This window comes from Gossypium hirsutum, chromosome D08 (genome assembly GCF_007990345.1).
Source record: "Gossypium hirsutum isolate 1008001.06 chromosome D08, Gossypium_hirsutum_v2.1, whole genome shotgun sequence".
In the NCBI taxonomy this organism is placed as follows: Eukaryota; Viridiplantae; Streptophyta; class Magnoliopsida; order Malvales; family Malvaceae; genus Gossypium; species Gossypium hirsutum.
Genome location: NC_053444.1, coordinates 7,308,775 through 7,317,376, shown reverse-complemented (window position 1 = coordinate 7,317,376; position 8,602 = coordinate 7,308,775).

Genomic DNA, 8,602 nt, shown 5'->3' with positions numbered 1-8,602 from the left:
AGGGATTTCATACAATATTCAGGGTAGTTTCAGTTTTCTCCCTCTCTTATGATATTATGTTTATACTGTGATTATATATGTTTGTACATTGATGACAATGTACATCTTAAGTGTGGGGAAGTTATTTAGGTATTTATTAGAAAATCTCTGAATTATGTCTTGTGTTTAAGTAATTTTCTCACACTTCTATTAGAATTAATTTTTATTAATTTGTGATTTTTTTGATGTGTTTTAGATTAATTTGTTGATAATTGTGTATTGGTTGATTTAAACTTTAAGACATGAGAGAATCAAGCATGATAAGTTTATTTTCAGAATTAAAAATTTTAGGTTGTTTTCCTGAATTGAGGTATTACCTTGAAGTTTTAAATTTACAAGTTTGACATCAAAAACTATAATTTTTTGTGTGAGATTTTGAGCCTTTAGAGCATACATTTTTCTTGCTCATTTTTATTATTGGTTATGAGTGTGTCAATTTGATTTGTTATTCTAAAACTTGCTTCGATTATGCATGTCGAGACCACAACTTTGATTTGATATACTGAGATGATAAAGGCACTTAGGTTTTAACCCACTTATCCCATAAAAAGCTTACCTACATAATTAACCCTTAGAGAACCCCATTGAGCCTAACATATCGTTTCTTGATTTACCTATTAGTGTTAACCCATAACTCCTTTTTTTTTTTGCTCGTTGAGAATTTTTCCCATTTTTATTGACTCCCTTTTTATCGAGATTTGATTTGGTTAATTGCCTAATTAAGCCTTTTATTTAATTTTCTATATTATTTCTTATACTAAAAAAAAGAGAAGAAAATCGAAGAAAAAAATATTGATTATTATTTAGTTCTATGTTAATTGAGCTAGATTCATATTTTGAGAAGAAGCACGTTCTATTCTTGAATAGTTTTCGATTGATGTAATTGTTTTTAATTCAACATATTTTTATTTTTCTGCTTTGGTAATTTATCCATCGATCTTGATTTTAACCAACTTTTTCAGCCTTTCTCCACACCCTTAACCTAAGCCTCATTACAACCTCTTAAAGACCATTTGATTTGTGTATCATCTCATTTTATAGTGGTGGAGATTTGATTTTCATGCAAGCCTATGGTAATGACTTTTCATGTTTGACTATTGAGTGCTTATTCTTGAACCTTAAACACTTTGAGTGATTTGAGTGAATCTTTAGTGAGGATGTCGATTCTTGTCGATTTTGAATGAAAGGTAATTACTTCGTTAATGAGAAATACCTATGTTTTCATGCTTTAAAGATGTTCGACTTGGATTGTTTGAATTTTTAGTGCTCTTTTAGTTGAATTATCAATGTATGATTATTTGTGAATTATGACGAAACATCATTGATGAGAATTATGAGTTGAGAAAGATTAATTTTAATTCTGAGTTGATGATTTTGCTTGAGGACAAGCAAACGCTTAAGTGTGGGGATATTTGATAAGTCATAAAAGTAACATATTTTAATTCCATTCTTAATGCATTTTTTGGATGATTAATTATGTAAATTAGTAAATTTGATGCTCCTAATCCTTTAAATTCATGTTTCTATACTTAAGAGAGCATTTGGGAGTGAAAAGAGCGAAAAAACAAGCCAAAATTAAGCAAATAAAGCTACTTCCAGGATCCACACGGCCTGGGCATTTCCACATGGGTTGGCCAAATTCCCGTGTGAGACATACGGGCTAGCCACACGCCCATGTGTCAGCCCGTGGTGATATCACACCCTGTTTCCTAAACAAGCGAAAAAACCCAATTTTTAGGCTTTCCGAGCATTCTAAAGTCTATAACTATCAATTAGAAGAAGATCTAAGGGAGCATTCAGAGAAGATTGAAAAAATTACTCGAAGAACACCATCAGAGCCAACTCAGAAGCAGATCTCCTTCAAGATTGAATATCTCCTTTTAACTTCTTTCGAAGTTTTATTGAATTTCTTTATGTCTTATGGTTTTTCTGACTTTAAGATGTTTTCGTTCCAAATTATGAACTAAATTTCCTAGATACCTAGGGAAGATGAAAGCTATGATAAATTTTATTATTTGATTTCTGAATTACATGATAAATACTTTATTCTTGTTCTCAATTATGTATGATTAATTCGTGTTTTAATATTATCAAGATATTAACTCATGTTTAATGTGCTTATTTCAGTGGAGCAAAAGTCCCTGTTTCAGAGTAGATCTAGCATAATTGAGTGGAGTTGTATGCAATCCTAAAAATAGGACGACATAAATCTATCGGACTAGAGTCAAATCTAATAGGGGAATCTATAGATCGAGTTAATGCAACAATAGGGGTTTTAATTAGAAAGAGATTTCAATTAATTAACCTAGAGTCAGTTGTTCTTGCTCTCGAAAAAGATATTAACATAATTTAGGTATTTCTACGGATTAAGACACAAGTGAATAAATCGTTTAATTCAGATTTAGAATCATATGTGAAGTCTAGGTGGATTCCTTCCTCTTTCTCTTTGGTTATCTTCAATTATTTCCTTTCTTTTTTTTTGGCGTTCTTAGTTAATTTAGATTAGTAAATTTAGATTAAAATCAATCATCCCAATTTATCGGTTAAATAATAGAAAAACGGTGATTATTAGTACTTTTATTCCTCGTGGATATGATATTCCCTACTCACCATAGCTATACTATTGTTCGTTAGGTGTGCTTGCCTTTGTCGTAATTATAGTTAGTTTAGACACCATTAGCTAGAATACATATATCGATTTGTAATGAGATTGAAAAACTGGCTCGTGGTTTCTTATGGGGATCAACATCTTCTAAGAGAAAACCATCATTTGTGAATTGGGAGGTTTGTTGTAAACCTCGAGAATGTGGGGGCTTAGGCATTCAGAGATTGCAAATTCAGAACAAATTATTTCTTATGAAGTTAGGTTATAAATTGGTTGCTAATACAAATGAATTGTGGGTCCAATTTTTGAGGAAAAAGTACAAAGTACATGGGATACTGCTAGACAACATACATCGAAGCAACTACTCTTATATCTGGCACTCCATAGCCAACATTTGGAATGAGGTAAAAAAGAGGATATATTGGATAGTGGGTAATGGAAGATTGGTGAACTTTTGGAATGACGTTTGGTTACCAAATGTGGGTATTTTACAACATTTTTATATCAGGTAAGGGATTCCATTAGACTCATTCCAGGTTTGTGATGTGATGACAGAGGAAGTGTGGGACTGGTAATGGCTTACCTCGATACTCCCGCAAGAGATTGTGGAACATATTATGGCTTGTACACCTCCTTCACTGAATGCATGGATAAATCACTTAACATGGAGATGGCTATCTAGAGGAAATTTCTCCATATCAAAAACATATAAGCATTTGTTTGTTGACAATCTGAATGTTAGAGTTGAAAGATATGAAATGACATGGAAAGTGAGAACATCACAACAGGTTTGGATCTTTTTTTGGTTACTTGCTCGTGGTAAACTCTTAACAAATGAAGAGCGGTCCAAACGAGGTATGACTAATTTTCCCTTTTGTGAAAGGTGTGGTATAGACATTGAAAATGTAATGCATGTCGTTAGGGATTGTGGTTTTTCTAAATCAATTTGGAAATTAGTTGTACCTAGCAGCCTTTGGAATGTTTTCTTTAGATTATCAACTGTCTAGTGGCTTATTTGGAACATTCAGAATAAAGGTAAGATAGTCATCCAAAAAGGGGAATGGCCTACTTTCTTGTCCATTATAAGTTGGTTTCTTTGGAAGAGTTAGAATGACTTCCTTTTCAAACAGATAAGTTGCAGTAGTCAAGCTCTGTTAACCATGGCGGAAGCATGGACAATGTCCTTGGGTGCTAAAGGAGGATTGGACGATTGGAGTTGTAATTCTATGACTAAAGGATGTTGGCAGATTCTAGCTAATGAATGTATCAAGGTGAATGTGGATGGCTCGGTGTTAACAACGAGACCAAGTGAGTCTATAGGGGGAGTGGTGAGAGGACCAAATAGAGGTTGGATGGGGGGCTTTGAGATGAAGATAGGACTGTCAGATATTTTTCAGGTTGAAGCTCGAGCACTTCTTGGGGGATTAGAATTTGTTTGGGCACAAGGATACCGCCAAGTGGAGATTGAAAGTGACAATATTTTACTGATTGTCGTCATCCAAAACGGGTTAGCTGTGAGTAGCAAGTATAGTGAAGTTCGTCAAGTATATGAGTGGTGCTTCAAAGTTTGGGATATGACATTCCACCAGATTTTGAAGGATAGTAACAGGGTAGTTGGTCGTATTACTAAAGAGGCTAGAGGCGAAATGGAGCAGTTAATTACGCATGTAGATCCATCGGAACAAATAAGAAGTCTACTAGAAGACAATATCCATCATGCGATGCATATATTGATGGCTGAAGATCAACACTAGTACAATTTAGCCTTGGCTAATGTTTTATTATTTACCAAAAAAATAAATAAATAAAATGTTGATGTGTTGTGCAAGTAAAAACACTTGTAAAAAAAACTCATAATTAACTAATATATATTTTTAATTGTATATAAAATTATTCAATGAATTCATTTAAAGTAAATATACATGTCATGCTATAAATTTGAAACATGACATGTAAAATTAATAGTGTCATGTCAGTATGAAGTATACAAGAATTGTCATTCAAATTGTCACACTAACATCGTTAAAAAATTAATATTTTAGACAATATTTCTATTAAAAATAGTTATTGAACTCTTTTTAAAAAATTAATAGTCAAATTTAGCACAAAAAAATTACCACATTGAAAATTTTTACATTAATAATATGAAAAAAATAATTACAAAACTAGGGTGAAAAGCAAATAATTTAAGAGAATAAGTCATTTTGAACAGTAAAAAGCAGTATTCCCAACGCAACACCACCTATAAAAAAACACTATTTTAATAATAGTAATAATATTTTAATTTCAAAAGGGTTGGGTCACACTCCTTTTTCACACGTCATTATTTTATTTTATATTTTTAAACAAATTTTATATGTTTTTAGTTTTATATTTATATTTTATAATTTTTATAATTTTATTTTATTTAAGAATTGCTTTAGTTTCATAATTTTTTAAATATTTTATTGATGACACCATTTTTTGGATGAAAAACGGGGTCGACTTGGGTTTTGAAAAATGAAACGGGAGTCGCCACCAATTCTCTTTTATGAGGTGTGATTGGATCACCTCGAAAAGTGGTCGTTTTTAATAAACGGTTTGATTTTATTAAAACAACAAGTTTGGCCCACGAAATTCAGAAAAACGAGTTTGGGAGTCGGTTACGCACGAGGAATGATTAGCACCCTCGATACGCCCAAAATTGGTACCTAGTTGATTACTTAATGTCTTAATGTCTTAATGTTGAAAATTGAGAACTTTAGAGAATTTTAAAAATACGATCATTTTAATAAAATGTTGAAAATTTTCAAGAAAAAAGGGGATATTTCACGTTATTCGAGAAAGAGAATCATATCCAGTAAGTTAGGACACAATGTCTCGAATTCCCAATACGCGAATAAAAAATACATATTTAAAAGATATTTAATTATCTTGGATTTAAAAAGGAATCACGACCAGTAAGTTAGGACACGATCTTTTTTTAATTCCCGATATTGTTTAAAACTTGAGTTTGAAAAAAATTCGTGTAATAAAGTTTAAAAGAATATTCAATTGTTTAAATCAAATGAAGAAATCGCAACCCAATACGTTGGGGCACAATTTCTCAAAATATTAAACATTGAATATTGCATTTATTTCGAAAAATCCTCGTCTCGAGAAAACAACGTGTCACATCCAATGCGTTAGTATACAACATATTGAATTCTTGATAACGAGCTTTTTATCATTTTTTAAAAGAGTAATCTCGATTATTTAGGTTCAACGAAGAAAATCGGAACCCAATACGTTAGGGCTCAATTCTCTCGAAGATCCCAAATACCGAGTATTACTTATATTTTTAAAATTTTCCGTTTTGATAAATCCGAGTAAAAGTAGGTGTAAAATAACAATAATGATGCAATGTAAATAAAATGAAACAAATAAACAATAAAAATAATCATACGGGCAAAATAACAAATAATATGAAACTAAAGTAAGAAAATAAACAATAATAGACATATGAAAAAATGAACAAAATTAACACAATCATAAAAATACAAAAGATATATAAATACGTACATATATGTATAAAATTATGAAAATATGGAAAATATATGCATGTATACATTTTGAAATTATTATACATGAAAAATTATGTAAGTATGTTATATGAAAATTAAAACGTATATATAGGACATACATAATATAAAGTATAAAATATAATATATATTAGGGAAGTATATAAATACATAAATATGTACATAAATAATAATAAAGGGACAAATGTATGCTTATATATATATCCTAAAATATGTATGTATATTAAGATAATAAAATGCATGCATATATACATAGATCATAAAATATAGATATGTATATATATGTATATGTTTTAAAATATGTATGTAATAACAAAATACATTAATACGTATATAGGATACAACATATAGAATATAAATATATAATGTACAAATATTTGATTGTAATATCAATAATAATATAATAATATTATTATTAATTAATTAAAAATAAAATAGCAAGCTTAAAGGGCTAAATCGAATTAAAAGGCAGAAATTTGGGGCGGATTCGAAATAAATAAAAAAGGAGGGATTGATTTGAATGCGCGAATAACATAGAGGGGCTGGAAGGCAAACTTTCTCTTCACCTCTAAAACGCACAGCTTCATTGAGGACCAAATCGAGAAAAAAAAGGAATTTTGTGGCAAAATTGAAAAATAAAAACAAAATAGGATCCAAACGTAAACAGCCTCAAAAGCGTAAGGACCAGGGGTGCAAATAACCCCTTTTATCCAGAAACACGCGGATCCTAGGCGGTTCGGGTCGGGTCGGTCCGATCCATGTCAAAACGACATCGTTTTGAGGCTTTCTGAACTCCTCCAAAACGGCGCCGTTTTAATATCCTATATATTCAAAAAATTATCCAAAAAATTTCATTTCCCCCCTTTCCAAAAAAAAAAAATCCGAAAATGTTCTCTCCTCCCCCCTTTCTTCTCCCCAGAATCCGGCCAACAGTCCGGCCGAGAGCCACCGTACCAGCCGCCGATCGCCGGCGCCGGCGCCGGCGCCACCGTGCACGGCGGCGGGGAGACTAAAAGTCTCCCCCTTTTCTCCAACGTAACCCTCTGATTCTGAGCACTCCAACGACGACGAAAAACGGTAAAAATTTCCTTTTTTATTCTTTTATTTCGAATATAAATAATAAAATAGCAAAAAAGGAACAACAAGAAAAAAAGAAGGCCACCACCTTAAGACACGATTTCAGTTCTTTTATTTCTCAAAATGTTGTTTTTTTCTTTTGCTTTTGATTCACTAGTGTCCCCCCTACAATGGTTTGCCATCGGTTTCTTTATACCAAAAAAAAAGTGAAATCCCCCCTTTTACAATCTGTTTAAAAATGGCTTTATAGCCGAATATACAAGCTTCATTTTTTAATATTCTTGTCACTTCAGGTGCAAGCACAAGTGGGCAGGGCAGGTGAGCGGCGAAGTAGGTGGCGGCAGGTAGCAGAAGAGCAGGGGTCAGAAGAGATAGCGGCGACTGCGACGTTAGGGTTTCAGAAAAGATGAAACCCTAATTTGAATAATTGTTTTAGGCCTGATTTGGGTTTAAGTAATTGGGCTTATTGTTTTCTGATTTGGGCTGTGGCGTATTGGGCTAGGCTAGTTGGGTCTGGGTCTGTTTTAGGTTAGGTCTGGGTTATTTGGGCTTGGGCAAAATTGGGCTGTACAGTTGCCCCTCTTTGCTCATTGTCGTGTAACAAGAACAGAGCAAAGACTAAGAAAGACCAATTTTGCCCGGTCTCCGAGTCTTTACTTATTTGATACTTTTCTTTTCAAGTAGTCTCATTTCAATCCACTGTGTCTTGTCACTTCAATCTACTCCACTGTACTTCAAGGGGGATCTGACATGTAGCTTCAATCTTCTTCGCAGTAAATTCAGGGGGATGAGATTTGTGATTTTAGTCTGTTCCACTTGGGAATGATAAGATTCACCATCTTTGATTTGCTCCACTACTGCTTAGGGATACAGAATCTACAATCTTTGACCTATTCCACTATTGCTTAGGGAGATAGGACTAATGGATTAAATATGCTTCTCCACTATCTTGGGAAGATGAGATTCACCATATTTGATCTGCTCCACTATTGCTTAGGGGGGACAGAATCTGCAATCTTCAATCTATTCTACTGTTGCTCAGGGAGATAAAATTACTGGCTTCAATGTACTCCACTGTAGTCACAGGGAGGTAAAATCTGCCATCTTCAATCTGCTCCACCTTGGGAGATAATATTTGAAATCTTCAATCTATTCCACTGCCAACTAGGGAGATAGAATTATCGGCTTCAATGTACTCCACTGTAGTCACTGGGAGGTAAAATCTGCCATTACTCGATTGCTCCACTACCGCTTAGGGAGGCAAGATCTGCCATAAACCTGCTCCATTGCAACCGAGGAAGGCAAGGCTTGTGTCTTCGAT